The sequence below is a fragment of the Punica granatum genome, chromosome 5 (assembly GCF_007655135.1).
Source record: "Punica granatum isolate Tunisia-2019 chromosome 5, ASM765513v2, whole genome shotgun sequence".
Lineage (NCBI taxonomy): Eukaryota > Viridiplantae > Streptophyta > Magnoliopsida > Myrtales > Lythraceae > Punica > Punica granatum.
In genome coordinates this window covers 28,067,181-28,086,292 of record NC_045131.1, presented here as the reverse complement: position 1 = coordinate 28,086,292, position 19,112 = coordinate 28,067,181, and the positions used below count along the sequence as shown (strand labels likewise).

Sequence of the window (19,112 nt, the reverse complement as noted above, 5' to 3'; positions counted from 1 at the left end):
TGATCTTCGAGCCATCTACCTCGGAATTATTCCCGACGATGGTATTCATGTAACTAGTTGTCTCCTGCGACGCCGTGCCTGATGCCTTTAACATGAACGCAAATTTAAATGGAGGAAGACTATCAAGTACATATCATCCACATTCAATCTACATTTATCATCCTCATTCTCCGAGGGTGCATGAATTCTTGACTGTGATTGTCATATCATCCACATTCTGCAATATGCATATATCACCGTGTTTTATTATCTATATAATTTGGTCAGTTGAATATTTTCTCGATCACACATTGAAGATTTCTGGCTTATCGACATTCGAGTTAAGTACGTTTGTGATGTGTAAAAGTCTCCAGTTTCATGGATTGATTGGGGGGCCTGGATTAAGTTAGACATAAGTCGTTTTCCTAGTGATATAGTCTTATGGCTCCGCATTGTGAAAATGATTTTTTTTACTGATCTTTGGAAATTAATAAAAGCTTTTTTTTTCCGGGTGATATTATAGTTGAAATTTGAGAATTTAATCTTTCTTCAAACATCAACATATGTTGTAAAAATCCTTTCAATTTGTTTTGAAATCCCGTATTTCAGATAAAACCCTTTACTGATAATGTAGCTAGTCTACTGTTTACTAACTATACTACACCTCATTGTAAATGAAATGCTACTATCGAGTGGGGAATGATTCACGAGGCCAGGACCCATAGCTATTGGATTAATGGTTAACAGCTTCCAATAATTAACGAAGATCTACTTTAACTAAAATCATGATTTTAGAGCATTTCATGAGACACGTGACAGAACGAAACTGACAAAAAGCAAATCAGATTTTGGACCGCCCGGTCGAAAGTTTATGTAAGTTGTGATCATCTTGGAATGTCCAAAGTCGATATAATGTTCGATCAAATTTTGGCTAAGAGATGTGTCATGATGAAAAATATCGTACATTATCGTTACCCAATATTATTGTCGGGACAATATTATGATATTATTATTTGGTATTAATAGTGCAACACTGGTTTATATTTATTTATATTTGATATTTTGTGTTGATATTAGCAAAAGATTATATATATATATAGAGAAAACATAAATATATTATTTATGCACAGAGAAGTATTTATCAAGTTTATAGAAGATGACAAATTCAATTTTTTTATTATTTGAGAATTCAATAGTTAATATAAAATTTTAGTGTCATAAATACTTTGTCAATCTTTGTACTAGTTATCTGATAATTACTATGCGCATACCAATAATAAAATATCTTAACAAAGCATTTTATCAATCTAGAGAATATATAAATGAATATTAAATGAACTGGAACTTAAACGGTAACATTTAAGAATAGAATAATTCAAATTAATAGATTTCATGTCATATAAAAAAGTTGCTTTTAAATTAGTCTGACTCTTAAATTTGATTTAATAGTTTTTCGTAATAAAGTCATTGTCAAGTCAAGTTGGCTCTTTTTGCTCAATCCGTGGCTATCATTCTTTCATTTTTCAATTAAACTTTCGAATATTTCCAAAAATGTAGTAGGGACGATCTAATCGACGGCGTCTTAATGCACGGATGGCTCACTGAATTGAAAATTCTTCAATTTTGAAGTTCTTCCACTAATCCTTCTCTGTTTCCCTTCAATTTTCTACTCCAAATCGCACTAATATATTGTAATTCCTTAACTATTCATGCAACTTTGAGTCCGTAAAATTTTACTGGGCTTACAAATAATTGAGCCTATCTCTAATAAAAAGATCTCAAGCTGATAAGTTGTAATATCCAATCTCATATAAATCTAAGCATTCCTTTTTTGATTTTTCAATGTGGGATTAACTCATTATTATTGACTTTCACGTGTGCCTTTACATGACAATATGTGACTTTGATACATGGCCTGGACGTGCTATGTGGACTCGAATACCTGTAATCCACCCTCTAAAAATGATTACGACCCTGCTTGGATTCCCAAACACTTGGCCCAATTTGGATTCTGAGTTCAATGGTTTTAACTTTAACTTTAACTTTAACTCAACACACTACACAATAAAAATACACATTTCCCAATTCAAAAATTTTAACTTTAACTTTAACTTAACACACTACACAACAAAAACACACGTTTCCCAAGTCAAATTTATAATCACATTTCATTTGTCCTTTTCCACAATCAAAATCAAAATCAAAATCAAAGTAACTTTAACTCTGAATCCAAATGGCCCCTTAATTTTAACTTTAACTCAACACACTATACAACAAAAACACACATTTTTCAAGTCAAAAATTTTAACTTTAACTTTAACTCAACACACTACACAACAAAAACACACGTTTCCCAAGTCAAATTTATAATCACATCTCATTTGTCATTTTCCACAATCAAAATCAAAATCAAAATTAAAGCTACTTTAACTCTGAATCCAAACATATCCTACGAGTCTGGCTCGTTTTGGTGCTCGAGGCCTATATCTATGAGGCGGGATTTCTAGTTCCACCCTGGGGTGAGAGGAGGCAGGGGTAGCCCAAGAGATTTTGTGGTCCAAGGCAAAATTTTAATAAGAGGCCTTTTATTTATATGATAAAATTACCATAAATATTTATATGAAAAAAATCAATTTTCTAATTTCTAGAGATGCAAAATTATTAACGAAACTTTTATAATCAATATCTTCTATTTTTTTTTCAATTTATATCTATTAAGTATAAATTAGAAAATATTTTTTAAAATAAATTGAGATAATAAAAATTGAGATAATATAAGGATAGAAACAATAAAACATGGGTGTAGAAGTTAGTTCACTTCGCTTGATTAGAAGATATAGCACACTTCTATTTCATTGTAGTAGGTTCACGGACTTTTCTTGTAACTAAAAAAAAAAAAAAAGGCACAAGTTGGTTGGCTTAAAATACTTCAAGGTATTTGTTACTGTTGCAATGCCTCTGCACAAAAAGTAAAATAGTTTTTTCTTTGTTGACGTGATAAGACTAATTAAGAAAAGAGTGAAAAATATATAAAAAGAAGATTGGTTTATATATACATATAAAAGAATAACTGTTGGGTTGGGGTGGGGTTGCGAGAATCAGGGCAATTGGAAGTCTTAAGTTTTAATTGATGATGATTGATAGAAACTAGAAAGTGAATGTCGTGTCTTAATTTGGTCAGAGACATAGATGGGGTTGCAAGAATCAAAATAGTTGAGAGGTATTAGGAAATTAAGCAGGCATAGTAGAAAAAGTGATGAATAAATTGAGCATTGAGAGAAAAATAAAGATGGGACAATTAATTGGGTAATTGTTGACTATTAATGTAAATAAGATAGATTGAAACTTAATAGAAACTAGTCATTTGGCCTGTGTATTGCGCAGGTACTTGTATTTTAGGAAGACGCGTCAGTAGGTTGCAAATTTATTGAACAAAAAATTTTTGGAAATTCAAAATTCATTAACAATTTTACCAAGAGTACCGAGAAATGAAGATATTAGGGTAGATATTAAAAAAGTCAACACGGGGAACGTAAAGGGACCATAAACCCTTACCTTCTTATTTATTGAGAATGCTTACATGGAAAATCCTCAAGAAATGAATCGGATGCTCTTGTGAGAGTACTTTAAATTATTATATATATAGATTATGGACCTTAATTACGATGCACAAATATAGTAATTCTATACATAAAATACCATTTTCTACTCTAATATGCCTAAAATTTTGTGGCCTATAGGGAGGGCCATCTTGGCCTAGTGTAACGGCTGGCTTTGGGAGGAGGGGATAATTGATAATAAGACTTATTTCTCTTCAAAATCAAACCGATTGATGATCACAAGTTTCATATTTGTGTCATAATAACTTAAAGTGCATTTTGGGTGCATCGAAATTGGGCTTGACATGGTGTCATGCGGCCTAACAGTCACTTTCAAGTGATTAGATCCGTTTCCAACTCAAAAGTTTGAATTAATAAATTGTGACATATAATCTTATATAAATCCAAGGGTTCCCTTTTCAATTATTTAGTGTGAGATAAACTATTTATTATTAACTCTTAGTCGAGTCGATTTCAAGCTATATATATTTGTAACTCTATAAACTTCATATTTTAATTAATTTTCTACCAAGAGGAAGTATTTGAGTTCAATTAACACAAAGAAGGAATAAAAATTGATTAAGAGAATATGAATTAGAAAATGGACCTAAGCAAATGTGCGCACTCTTAACGCGCTTTAGGTCCAAAATTATCTTTCAAGCAAAAAAAAAAGAAAAGAAAAGGGAAGTCAGTCCAAAAATTTATCCCTTGGCCCACAAGACTCTCTGATAAGACATTAATTGCGCATGGTCAAAATAGAAAGCCAAGAATAATTCTGAAGGAACCTCGAGGTTGAAAATAGCATTGATGAATTTACTTTCAAACCCAAAAGGCAAAAAGTATGACAGCGCAAAAAGATGCAATGCAATGATATACAGTGTTGAAGTTTCACGTGTAATTTTTATTAGTGAAATTTCTCATGATATAAGTTTCTTTCCTATAGAATCTCCTAGACATACACATTTTCCATTTACCAAAAACAAAAAATCGATACTCAATAATAAAAAGTTTTGCTTCATTTTCCAATCTTGTATTATATTATTAATTACATAATTATGCACATTGATATGCTTTTTGAGTTTCAAATGCGCTGGTCGGCACTCGAACTTGAAATTCGTTTTCTCTGGTATTTGTGTTCGGAAAGTATTGCTATCTTTTGCCCCAATAGCCCCAAAAGGCTAGGGCGAGCATATTGCTTCGTTAGCACTTCAAAGAGAAAAAAGAGACCAAATATAAAGTGTGCCAGTTAAGTCTTCATGACAAAATATCACAAATTTTCCTTGTCAAAGAAAGCCTCCAACTGGTTAAGTCAACAAAGTCGTCGACAGCCAACATCATGGAAATTTGTCACGAGTCTATTCATTTCGTGCATACATTTACTTCTAGTATTGCAAAATTTTGACCTCGAGAGTGGAAACGAAGAAATCAAATTGCATTGGAAAAAAAAAAACTTTGCTGGTTATGCTAGCTGCACTCTATGATTTTATTTGCAGCGTGTAGGAGTACTAAACATAAAAAATAACACTTTGTGACACTGATAAGTTGAGAGAATCCCGTGCTCTCCTCTAAAAAAAAGAAATATATTCAAACCAACTCAAAGAAATAAACATTCAAGAAAATTTGGGAAACAAGGAAAAACTTTTTTTTTTCCAATTGCATGCAGACATAAATCCACTTTATTGATGAATATTATTCAAAATCCACTATTAGCATTTTCTTTGGGCGGTCGAGGCAGAAAACGAGAGGTTGTCGTTTTGCCCATTGTCGGCTCGTAGTCAAACCTTTGAGGAAATCGAAATCCCTTCGAGAGTAATTATTACTTCTACGAATCTGGATATGTGAACGTATTATTATTGGCGAATATTTCTGAATTTTATGTTATTTCTTCTTTTTTTCCCCAATTTTGTCTATGAATAAATCAACCATTAATTATTGTAGTACATGATAAGGTTAACTTATTACGATTGTAATCACATCAGACTTTCTCATGGTATTAGATCATAACAAGTTAATATTTTATATCAAACGGTTGTGTTTATTTCAAAATTTTCATAAATGTTCGTCTCTATACGGTATATATAAATTGGGTGCTAACTCAACTAAGATTTAGTGAGACAAATTATATTCATTTTGAATAACTACATCTAAACCTAGTTATTCTGCCCTGTTAATTTTAACTGATTCCATATGGATACCAAAAGTAAATCAATAAATAATCTAGACATGATTCGGAGAAGTGTATGTGCGGTGTCATGAAAATAACAATACGACAGTTGCGGACAACGAAAGCAAAATGCCAAACAGTAAAAATTATATGTTCTTTCCTAAATCACGTGGTATATTTAGTCTATTGATGGAATAATTTTCGTTTCAGCATCAAATTCCCTTAAAACGAAGTATTTTTAGTGGGTTTTGGATTCCTGTATTGCGAGTAATATCCGATGGCTAACTATGTGATTTATAAATAAATATGTCACACTCCATTTTTTATAAGTATATATATATATGTATATATTTTCTGAATATATGTGCTATCAATCAATGTATCTTCTTAATTTTGTTTTTATTATTATTGCATTGTCAAAGAAGAATAATAACGATTTGGCTGAGTAGTGAATCTTGTATGAGGGATGAATAACCTTTTTCCGGTTTACATGAGATCCATGCATTTAGCATAATGAAGTAGAAATTCAATAGCTAATAAAGATGGAGTAGTTAATTTCCAAGAAAAAATCTCTTTAAAAAATTATTTTGGGTGAATTCACGAAGATGGGATAAGCTTGTTGATGCATCGATGATGTAATGATGACATGCACGAGAACTAGACACGAGACATTGATTTCTCCATAAATGAAACCCACCGTCGTCTCCTTTTTATTTTCTTGGGTGACGACCGACGTCGTTTCCTCCTTAGTACACACACACACACACACATATATATAATAGACATACATATATAATAATCCTAATAGCTGACTTTGTATGCATGAAAGCTCTCTTCGGGAGAAAAAAAGGCAAGACTATATGAAAGCCACAGGCTCACATCATATGAAATAAATAAATAAACAATAATATGCTGATGAGGTATTGTGTCACTTGAATCGAAATGAAACTCGCTCGATTATTAAGCTCGATTGTATATAAATATATCTCGTTCTCTGAGTATCACAGTAGTAGAGTTAGGTCTGATCCATCGAGTTATATATGTACTTGAGCCAACTGCCACTAAACTTCCACACGAGATACATTGTGCCCACGATGGTTATAAGTAGTGACCCGACTTCCCCGGTGATCTATAGATAGCTCAAAATCATGGCATCAAAATTGTGATACCCTTTGTCTCAATGAAATGCACTTCTCTCAAAATTTAAGAATTTCTCAATCATCTGCCAAAAAATGTTAGCTGACGCTATGACTAATTAATAATGATATTATAACTGAATATCGTTATATCCACTAAAATCTCACCTTAAAATAATTCGATACTAATATGGAACAAATATCCTATCTCAGTATTAAAGATCATCGACGACAACACATTGATCCAAGTCTATCATAAGGCGAAATATAAGATAGATCGACATTATAGAAGCCGAACAAGCTTTGACGTTTCAATAATATGAGAGTTACATATAGAAATGAAAAGTTATCCAGACCCTTCATTTAGTTTCTACGATGTCACAATTAACACGTAAGTTCATTTTATTGTAACTAAAAAGTTTATAAAGAAGTAGATTCTAAAAGGGCATCAGTCACTCTTTGCTGACACCGCATGGGACGCTGATGAGACTGTTAATTAATCAATTAATGATTGCGATTGATCGATGTAAATCACAAGTACATGATTGAGGGTTCTCTCTTGGATACGGACCTTACCTTTGTGTTAACAAGTTAACAAGTCAACCGGTCTACCGCCAGCCCATACGGTGGGGCCACATCCGTATTATTTGCTCCACGTGTACCAAAAGGTGAGGTATTCAACGGCCAGAGATGGAGACAAAAGCAAGCACACCTTACACAAGAACCCTGCCATGTTTTTCAATGTTAATGAAGGAAAGGAAAAGCTCACCCTTTTTTCGTGGTCCCCACATTCGTGTCACAGCTGGCAACGCGACACGTGCACTCTGACGATACTGTCAAACTTCATGCAACATTTCATGCTGTCCATGAAAAAAAAAAGCTAATCTTGTTTATTGCTTTATTAATTACTGTAATATTATATTTTTAATAAGTACGTGAAAAGAGTGTCACCGCCCAGTTAGGCAAGGGACAGGTGTTGCCGCGGCAAACCTTCCAGAGGATTGCCGGGATCTGAGGTTCATATCAAAATCGATGAAATCAGTTTGTATTCGTAATGATTTTTTTTTCCTGTTATAAGGGAAACATATCAGTAAAGTGGAGAGGAGAACGAGGGAGAAAAACTGGTTGACACCAATTTAGACTCGTAATAACGGGTGTCGCCGTTGTAATTCCCAAAGGGGATCACAGGGATCTCTCATTCGTTGTCGGGATCGATGAAACTGGTTGATACTCATAATAACTCTTTTATTATTATTATTATTATAAAACTCATGAGCTTAGTATAGAACAAGAGATAACAAAAACAGAAAAGAAAGGGCATAAGAGTCTCACATTCGAAAGCTCTTGGCTCTGTGTTAAGGCAAAACCACGGAAACAGAGCTTTTTTTTTTTTTACATATAATGATTTTTTTTGGGGGATTGATGATGACTTGCGTTTACTCTTAAAAATCTTTTTCCTTAGATTTTCTCTTACCTCTTCTGGAGGCATTATTATATAATACGATACCTTCCAGATAAGGTTAAGGGACTTTAATTGCTTTATGGAGAAATTTGATGTTAGATAATCGATTATTTATTAGTTCAACAGGATATTAATAGTTTAGTCACGTTGCAATATTTTTATTGCATGAGTTGACAATTATAGTATCTCAATTATTAGTATATAAGACATTTATAGTATAAGTGGGACAGCGCGTATATCTATTTATTATTAATTTCTCATATATAACCTTTTTATAAGGAAAAAAAAAGTTATCCTTCGTACAATTTTCTTTTCATTGCTCGTCCATCTGAAACTTATAAGGATAGATAGGCGTAACATGTAACGATTCGAGCAGTAATCTAAAATTAGAAATCGAAAGCAATGGTTAATATACTTCCGAATGTTCCCGTAGAAAAACAGGAACGAATATAAGTTTATGTTATTATGGGGCTAAAATACAGAAAGCAATAGCTTGTGATGAGAATTGCTTAAATGAATCATTTTCATGACTAATTAAAAAGAGCAATTACAAATATCTATCAACACGATTGAATGTTCCATGGACCCAAATATTCAGAGTCTCCGATAAGTTGTCGGATCTCATTACATGAATTCATATCCAACAGATCCGGTATTATTTCATAATTCAACAAGTTGCTGCAATAGCTTTCTCTCTCATCTTCGATGCTGCCACCTCCGGTGATGCATGGTGAATTCGAATTTCCAGGTGTTGAGCTTGATGAATTCGTTGCTGCTGATAAAACTGGAGCAAAGCTATTTCCTTGGAGGGGATTAGGGGTCTCGTAATTCTTTTCAGGAACATAGTAATAACCATTGTTGTAAGCTGCCAGAGGATCCCGATACTCATCCACATTACGCTCCATGACTTGTGAAGCTTCATTATTAGAAGACGGCACACAAGTCGGAAATTCTTGAATTGGTGGTGCGTGGAGCTGGTCTTGGATCAGCAGTTGGTGATATTGGTTCTGTTGAAAATTTTGAGGAAGGCAGTTCGGGTTTTCTACGTGAGGAGATACGATAGAGGAAGCGAGCCTTAATATTTCTGGATTAACTAGGGTCTGGGGCCCGAGGAAGCTCGAAAGGTGGCTCATTTGGGGGGAGCTGTAGAGGGGAGTGTTGTTAAGGATTGAGGATAGGTCAAGGAGATCGAGGCGAGGGCTATGAGTCACAGGGTCGATTCCCATGTGAAGAAGCCTCTTCCTAATACGGGTATTCCAATAATTCTTGATCTCATTGTCGGTCCTTCCCGGCAAGCGAGCAGCAATGGCAGACCACCTGCAATCACAACAGCAAGATATGTAAGTGCACGACACAAACATTAGCCACCGCCGAATACGTACGTGTATTCTGCCAATATCAAGATAATCCTCTTCCATGGAAAAACATTATTATTTATTCCGACACTTAATTGAACTGAGTTGCAAGATACCAATTCTTCCACGTTAATGAGTATTCAAATCTTCCATCTATGCAACTTCTTCAAAACGTCTAGTATGCTTTTGTGGGAAATGGAATATTTTCAAAGGTTGCAAGAGACAAAAGTCCACAATTAACATAGAAAAATTGCAATTAACTTTCTCTTTTCTACCCCAAAAAGTAATATTATTTTCTCTAAGAAAATTGCTGGCAGCTAGCTACTTACTTATTTCCAAGTATGCTATGGAGTTGAATAATCATCTCTTCTTCTTCCATGGAGAACTTCCCCTCTTGATATCGGGTCGTAGATAATTCGTCCAACGTAGTCGACAGCTCTTACCACACCGTTGCAACCCTAAAATACAGCAATTCAATACGGAAAGAATCAATACAAAAGTCCAATGAGAATAGTAATTCAATTTACAGTGCAACTATTTATATATATATATATATATATATATACACGCACACACAATAGAGACTTGCTACGTCTTCGACGTATATGTACCTGCATTCTTGGGAAGGGTCCTCCAGTTCCCGTAGCCGTGCTTCTGGATATAATCGACGAGCTTCTGATCTTCCTCCGGTGTCCAGGGGCCTTTCTTGATCCCGTCTTTATCGCAGCAAGGCGCTCTCCCCATGCTTTACAATACTCGTAGGAATCTATCGATCTTCGTTTCCGGGTCCTTCGCCTGTTGATGAAGAGCTCTCAAAGTGAAAGCTCTGAGAGTGAAGAGAGATTGTACATAAGAGGGTACGGATGAGGAACTTACGAAAGGGAGCATATATATATATAAATGGGGGAAGGGAAGGAAGAAGGGACCAAACGGGTAAGTCAAAGGGATTCGGTGCCGTCCTCTATTCATCAGAGGAGCAACGTGTCACCCTTCCCCTTCCCCTTTCCCTGACCGGAAATGTGAACACGATCTCCCCTCCGTAATAATCTCCCCCACTCTTTCCTTGCTCGTACATAAAAATTTATACATTTTTAATTTTTTGGTAAACCATAAAAATTAAATATTAATGCGATAAGAAATGGAGTTCGATGCCGCTGCTTCTATTTGAGGATTTTTACTTGAAATTGAGAAGTTTTGATGCACTTTTATTTATATTTTCCAACAATTATATGTAACGGAATCCACGTGATAAAATTACAAAATTACAAAATATTTAAAATATTTCTATTTTTGTAATATTTTTAAAAATCAATATAAATTGAAATATCCTAGAGGGTTCTAATTTAGCCACATGAACCCCGTTACATATAACCGTTATATAAAAGACTTTTTCGTCTCTTGGACGGAAAAGAAAAAAAGGTTACACCAGAAAAAGTAGGGTTTAATTAGTGAAAATTATGTTTATTCCTTCTCGATATATACTATCAGATATTGAGTTCAATTTGTTATTGGGATCTTCTCGTATTCCTTCTGTGTCCATAAGCCTCTGTTGTCTATTAGAGGGAGGACATGATCTTTAAGAATATTATTCGGATATATTTCTAAATGTAATGTAATATTGTCATGTGCCATAACTATATACAAAATTTATCGCACTTCTAGCACATACAAAAAGATTTTGTTGACTAATTTGGGTTTGTTCGGGTGGTTTGATATCTTTTCTTCTTAAGTAAGGTTTCGTGTTCGAATTTAACATATAGAGAAAATTCATAATTATGAGGGTTTTACGGTTTTACTTCTCAGTGGGATGACTCAGTTCGAACGCAGGTTAATCAAAACATAGTGAACTTTTGGATATATACGAAGTACCGTAAGCAGAAAAAATAAAAGCCTTTGATGGACAACTATGCGTCACATCACTACAACAAAGTAATTTATTAGAAATTAACTAATCAATTTTAGTTGCTAAAAAATCACTTTTAACTAAAATATTTTCCATTCATACATATATTTAGTTGCCATGCCTTTTAGCTATTGAGTTGTACCAACTAATGTGCAACTAAGTTTTTTTAGTTATTATAGGTTATAGCAACTACATTTTATCTCTTAGTAAAATGAAAAACTTAGTTGTTAAATAATTCATTTAGCAATTAATAAACTCTTTAGCAACTATAATTTCAGTTATTAAAGAACAAAATATAGTTGCTAAAGTTTATACCACCTAAAATAATTTGGTTACATTTCAGTTGTAACATGTTAGTAGCTAAAAAAATTGATAACGAAATATATGTATAGTTGTTAAATGTGATTTTTCAGCAACTAAAATTGATCACTTAGTTACAAATAAACTACCTTGTTGTAGTGGCCTGTTTTTCACTTTCTAATTTTCAATTTTGAAAATGGCCCCAATTTAGGAATTTGAAAAAAAAAGGTAAGAGGGAGAGGGAGAGGGCGAGGTTGGCTGACTACTGTCACCCTAGTGAGGTTGCTTGCAGACATTTTGTTCTGCGGATTAGAATCGAAGTTAAATTCATCTAAGCCTGCACGGTATTTTTTTTTTATATCAAACCATAATTGGTTTGATTAATCCATGTGGAAAAAAAATGTGTCACAGACATCCAACTCAATTTGCTCATATCAACATATCAATTATCAATCATTAGCTTACTAAGGTAGGTCCAAATTTACTCTCTTTAATATAAAGCGCACACTTTCTTTTCCTCCCATCATCACCAGTCATTTTCCGGCTGGGAGTGTGGCAACTGTCCAGCTGTCAACAGCATAGTTCGGCCCACGTAAGTCGATTTCACTTTTCACAAGACCTCAAATGATCAAATCGACTTCCGCAATTCCCCTATGATCATTTTAATTTAAATTGCCATATACACGAATATTAGGGTCATACACACACACACATATGTATATGTATATGCGTCGATTGTTGCCTAAAACAACGATGGAGTAGTTTGAACCTACGAACCAAGTTGTAGTCAAACATTTATGCAAGGTTCTGGCATCAATTTAGTGGACGTTGTGGGGGTTCCAAAAATCATAAGTTCACCCTAGAAAACCACAATCTACTTAAGCCACTTTATGTTCATGTCATACATACGTCTGAATAATTTTTTTCATTCAGTAACTTGAGAATATATCTTTGATCTGATCTGGTTGGAGAAAGACAAATCTCAAATGTGTTATTTGGTTTTAGTACCTTTTGGAACGTAAATCGCATTCACATATGCTCTCGAGGGTGTGTTTATTTTTTGAAATTTTTTTTACTCAACTCAACTCAATTCCACTTATCTTCAATTCAACATCACAATCAATACTTTTTTTTTCATATTTTAAATTTTTTTAACCATTCAATTCAATTTTTAATATTAAATTCTCTCAACTATTCATTACTTTTTTACAATTCAACAACACAATCATTACTTAATCATTATTTTCTCTCAATTATTTATTACTTTTTCACACTTGTTCTCATAATTCAACAATACAATCATTACAAACCAATTTGATCCCTTTGCAAATATATATAAAAATAAGCTCAAATTCTACCAGCAAGTGTACTGGGTCAGATCAAGTAATATAGTGATGAATAGAGTGTCGATCCCATAAGGATTAATTAAGTACTAAACCTATATTAGATTCTATTATTATCTAAGCAATCAAATTAAGAGAATTAACTAATTAACTACTAATCAACCTAAATCGTCACAAAGAGCAGAAAGAGAATTGTACGAAAATATATCAATTGAAAGTGGGAAAAACAGAATCCACCCTAGTTTCACTAATCAGATTGCCATCATGTTATATAGACTGATAGCTATGTGATTATTCAAGTGAGTTTATCAAGCCTTTAAAATTAAAGTCTTAAACCTCTAATTAATCAATCAGCTCCCGCATCTCTAATTAATAGTGGACTCTAAATTATAATCATACACCTTCCAGTGCTATGATTGTCTAATGCCCTAAATTAATTATCCCTAATGTCTTAGCGAATAACTAACTAGAAACATTGCATTAATCCCTGGATAATCTCTAATTAAACTAATTAACGCAGCTATCGCATTTAACTAATTAGTCTAATCAAGAATTCCTAACAAACACTATATCAACTCCCGTATCAATAGTGTTTCTAACAATTATAACCAATTAAGAATTAAAATTGAAATTATAGGAATTGCAATCATGAATCATCAACACATCTATTAATCCTATAACATGGCGACAATCATCATATTAGCTACCTAGGGTTTCATCATATTCCCACAAAAGAAGCTTAGAATATCATGGAATTGAAAACACAATTATAATTCCAAGGAGTCATTGCAATAGAATTCATATTCAGCAGTAAACTCAAGATATTGAATCCTAAAACAAAAACCCAACAATTCCTTTAAGGAATTATCTCTTCCACAATTCTTCGCTTCAAATCAATTGATCCAGGTGACGGCTCCAGACAAGACCCTCTCCAAAAACTCTCTAGGTTAAAAGAATGGTGAAAGATGGCTCCCCCCCTAGGGTTTCCTAATCTTGTTATGAGGAGTATTTATATCCACAACAAAAAAAAGATTTCCGAAAGATATATGCTGGCTCCAAATTGCGCAAAACTCCTCAATATTGCTCGTAATTCCATCTAAGTCCTCAAAGACCTACAATATCAAATTACACATAATTAAGCACCGACTTCTTATAATTTCTATAAAATTAATAATAATTTAACATGAATTGCACAATAAAATATGAGTATAATATGCCCTTATCAACTTCCCCACACTTGAACTTTTGCTTGTCCTCAAGCAAAATAAATAAGACCAAGGAAAGAAATCTATCAGAGAGAGTACAAATTTTCATATTCACTGATTTAAGCATTTGATATCTCATAATTTATTACTCGTTATTTTGTGGTGCCCACTGCTCAAACCAAACTGGAAACATGTGATCAGAGTACTACAGTTGAAATTAACCAGCTAATCTAGAGAAAGCAAATTTTAATCCAAGCGTTTAGCCTAAGATTTCTATTTCAAAAGTAAATACTCAGTCCTATAAGGAAAAATACACATTTAAACTTCATAGCTGTTAGCAGGCATATAATCCCTATAATTTTCCCTCTAAGCAAGTCAACAAGGTAGTGAAAGCATATGGTATCTGCTTCGTCCCTAGGTTTTCTTCCTTTTTTTACAAGTCTTAATTTATTTTTTTGTTTTTGCATTCAATTTTTCCTTTCTGTTTAAGAAGCAAATTTTTTTTTTTTTTTCAAGTCCAATTTTTGTTTGAACTTGTGCCTTTCCGCTCTTCTCGTTATAGTGAGTTCATTGAGTCGGCACATCCCGGGCTCATCACCCAAGTGACCGGGTTTTAAAGGGACCCCTACGAACTCTTCCTCACTCTAACATTCAAGTTAGGATACTCATAACTCAATTCTTGAGTCATTGGAGTAAAGGCTATGCTTGCTTTTTTTTTTTTGAATGCTCACTAACACTTTTCAGACTTCTTTTATAGGAATCACTAAGTACAAAGCTTCTTCTACCTCTTTCACTAAATGTTAAAGTGCTATTAGAATAATTAAAAAGAGGATATACTAACTAACTTTGCTTAGAAGTAGACCTGTTTATTTTTCACTTAAGGACTTGACCGACTCTTAAACTTCAAACTCTAGGGCTAAAAACTAGGTAAATTTGATTTCTAAAGATTTGACTAATTAATTTTAACTAAGTACAAAAATCACAACAGTGGTGAGTAGGGCGCCTAAGTGAGTCAATTTTTTTCAAACAATTCCTGAACAAATGCTATCAACAGTATTCTTCGTACAATCTCTAGATTTCAATAATTAAAAAAAATTAAAAAAAAAAAAAAAGAATTTGGCCTAACAATTGCCAGATAACTTAAGGACAATTATAATTCAAGGTGACAGGGAAGTATAACTATTTATCAATAAAGACAGGCATCAGATGTCATGAGTAACAAATTAAATCACAGAATTCAGACATCAACACTATACTCAATTTTATACTCCATCTGTTTAGTATCTCCCTTCCCCACACTTAGATTAAACAGTGTCCTCACTGTTCCTAATGTAGCTCTAGTAAAACGAAAATAAAATAAAGAACATAAGAGAAAAAGAGATACTAGTACTTCCCCGGTTTTCGAAAAATTAAGTTGAAGCAATTGGAGTTCCAACTGGTATAGCAATAGAGAGAGTCAGCAGTTGTTATCCACCCTGGCTTCAAAAACAAAAAGAAAACAACAAAAAGAACAAAATAGCAGATAATCCATCTTAACTAAAACAATCAAATAGCAAATATCCCAAGTCTACCCAATAAGTGGGTGCTTGATAAAGTACAAACCAACAGCAAATCAAAATAAAACAAATGAAGCAAAAGAATTGAGAGCCAACAGGGACTTTAGCTCTCAGACATGGGCTGCCTCCCATGAAGCACTTAGTTTATAGTCGCTAGTTCGACTTTTCCAATTCTTCAACCGAATTTGCTAGATCCACCGTAGTGGCATCACCATCAATATTTCCCCTTCAAAGTAATGCTTGAGAAGATGACCGTTTACTTTAAAAGTGCGGTCATCTTCTGACTTCAGCTCAACTGCACCATAGGGAAAAACATTAGAAATAACAAATGGTCCAGACCATCGAGATTTTAACTTACCTGGGAACAACTTCAAGCGAGAGTTGTATAATAGGACTTTCTGACCAGGCAAAAACTCTCGCTTTAGGATGTTCCTATCATGCCATCGCTTGGCTCGCTCCTTGTATATCCTAGCATTTTCATATGCTTCCTCTCTCATCTCAGCCATCTGATTCAATTGGAGCAATCTCTTTTCACCTGCAGCTTGTAAATCAAAGTTAAGGTATTTTATGGCCCAATATGCTTTGTGCTCAAGCTCTACTGGTAGGTGACATGATTTACCATAAACAATCTTGTATGGGGACATTCCTATGGGGGTTTTGAAAACTGTCCTGTAAGCCCACAATGCATCATCAAGTTTTAAAGACCAATCTTTCCTAGATGCATTGACTGTTTTCTCTAAGATACGCTTTATTTCCCTATTGGACACCTCAACCTGTCCACAAGTCTGTGGATGATAAGGGGTGGCAATTTTATGAGTAACTCCATATTTTGATAATAATTTTTCAAATTGCCGATTGCAAAAATGTGATCCCCCATCACTTATAATGGCTCTAGGTACCCCAAATCTTGAAAAGATGTTCTTTTTCAAAAATCTGATTACAACTCTGGCATCATTACTTTGTAGAGCAACTGCTTCTACCCATTTTGAAACATAATCAACAGCCACAAGAATATATTTATTTGAAAAAGAAGAGGGAAAAGGACCCATAAAGTCTATTCCCCACACATCAAAAAGCTCAATTACAAGAATGCTATTTTGTGGTACTTCATGTCTCCTAGAAATATTGCCAGTTCTTTGGCATGGAGCACAAGACATAATGTAATTCCTGCAATCATGAAATACTCTAGGCCAATAAAATCCACAAGATAAGATCTTAGTTGCAGTTCTTTCCACACCAAAGTGGCCTCCTGCTTCCTTAGAATGACAGTGTTGTATTATGCTAAGTTTTCAGTTTCAGGCACACAGCGTCTAATTACTTGGTCAGCACAATATTTAAACAGATATGGTTCATCCCAAAAATAGTATTTCACATCATGCAAAAATTTCTTTTTCTGTTGAGATGACAAACCATATGGTGTGATGTTGCTAACCATGTAATTGACTATATCAGCATACCAAGGTAATCCTTGGATTTCTGCTACATGCAATTGTTCATCAGGGAACTTTTCATTAATGGGTGAATCTAAACAATCAAATTCCAAACGGGATAAGTGATCAGCCACTACATTTTCAGTTCCCTTTGTGTCTCTAATTTCCAGGTCAAATTCTTGTAGCAGTAGAATCCAACGAATTAGCCTAGGTTTAGCATCAGCTTTGGCAAACAAATATTTCAGGGCAGCATGGTCTGTGTATACTATGATCTTAGAACCTATCAGATAAGGCCGAAACTTGTCACATGCAAATATGACTGCTAAAAGCTCCTTTTCAGTTGTGGCATAGTTCTTTTGGGCCTCATTTAAAGTTCTACTAGCATAGTATATTGCATGAAATACCTTACCTCTCCTTTGCCCAAGTACTGCTCCTACAGCATAGTCGCTGGCATCACACATCAGCTCAAACGGAAGCTCCCAATTAGGTGCAACGATCACTGGTGCAGAAGTGAGTTTCTCCTTCAATAAATTGAATGCCTGCAAACAATTGTCATTAAAAACAAAAGCAGAATCTTTTTCAAGTAAATTACAAAGAGGTCTAGAGATTTTAGAAAAGTCCTTGATAAATCTCCTGTAGAAGCCAGCATGTCCTAAGAAGCTCCTTACTCCTTTTGTTGAAGTGGGTGGTGGCAACTTCTCTATTATCTCCACTTTTGCTCGATCAACTTCAATCCCTTTCTTTGACACCTTGTGACCTAAGACTATACCCTCTCTTACCATAAAATGACATTTCTCCCAGTTCAGAAGCAGATTAGTCTCCTTACATCTTTTAAGCACACAGCCTAAATTTGTCAGACAAGATTCAAATGACTTCCCAAAAACAGAGAAATCATCCATAAATATTTCAATAAAATTCTCTAACATGTCAGAAAATATAGACATCATGCACCTCTGGAAAGTGGCAGGTGCATTACAGAGACCGAAAGGCATTCTCCTAAAGGCAAAAGTGCCATAAGGACAAGTAAATGTGGTTTTCTCCTGGTCCTCGGGTGCTATATGAATCTGATTGTAACCAGAATAACCATCTAGAAAACATAATAATCATGCCCTGCAAGTTTTTCTAGCATCTGATCAATGAAGGGGAGGGGGAAATGGTCTTTACGGGTAGCATCATTTAGTTTCCTGTAATCTATACAAACTCTCCACCCAGTCACAGTACGAGTCGGGATTAATTTATTGACCTCATTTTTAACCACAGTCATACCACCCTTTTTGGGCACTACTTGAACAGGACTAACCCATTTACTATCTGAGATAGGATAGATAATACCTGCATCCAACAGTTTAAGCACTTCTTTCTTCACTACCTCTTTGAGAGTTGGGTTAAGTCGCCTCTGTGGTTGCACTATGGGTTTGCACTCAGCTTCCAACATTATCCTGTGAGTGCAAATCAAAGGGCTGATCCCTTTGATATCTGCAATAGTCCATCCTATTGCCTCCTTGTGCTCTCTCAGCACGCTTAGGAGCTGTTGCTCCTGATCACCTGTCAAGGAAGAAGAGATAATTATTGGCAAAGTATCATCTATTCCAAGATAGGCATATTTTAAATGGCTAGGCAATGGTTTAAGTTCTAGCACCGGGGACTGTGTCAAAGATGATACTGGTTTTGTCGCACTAG

The 19,112-nt window shown here is 34.4% G+C and overlaps 1 pseudogene; it reads right to left on the bottom strand.

The window, feature by feature from the left end:
• Positions 1-8,845: 8,845 nt before the first annotated feature.
• LOC116207199 lies at positions 8,846-10,583 on the bottom strand (annotated as a pseudogene).
• Positions 10,584-19,112: the final 8,529 nt, after the last annotated feature.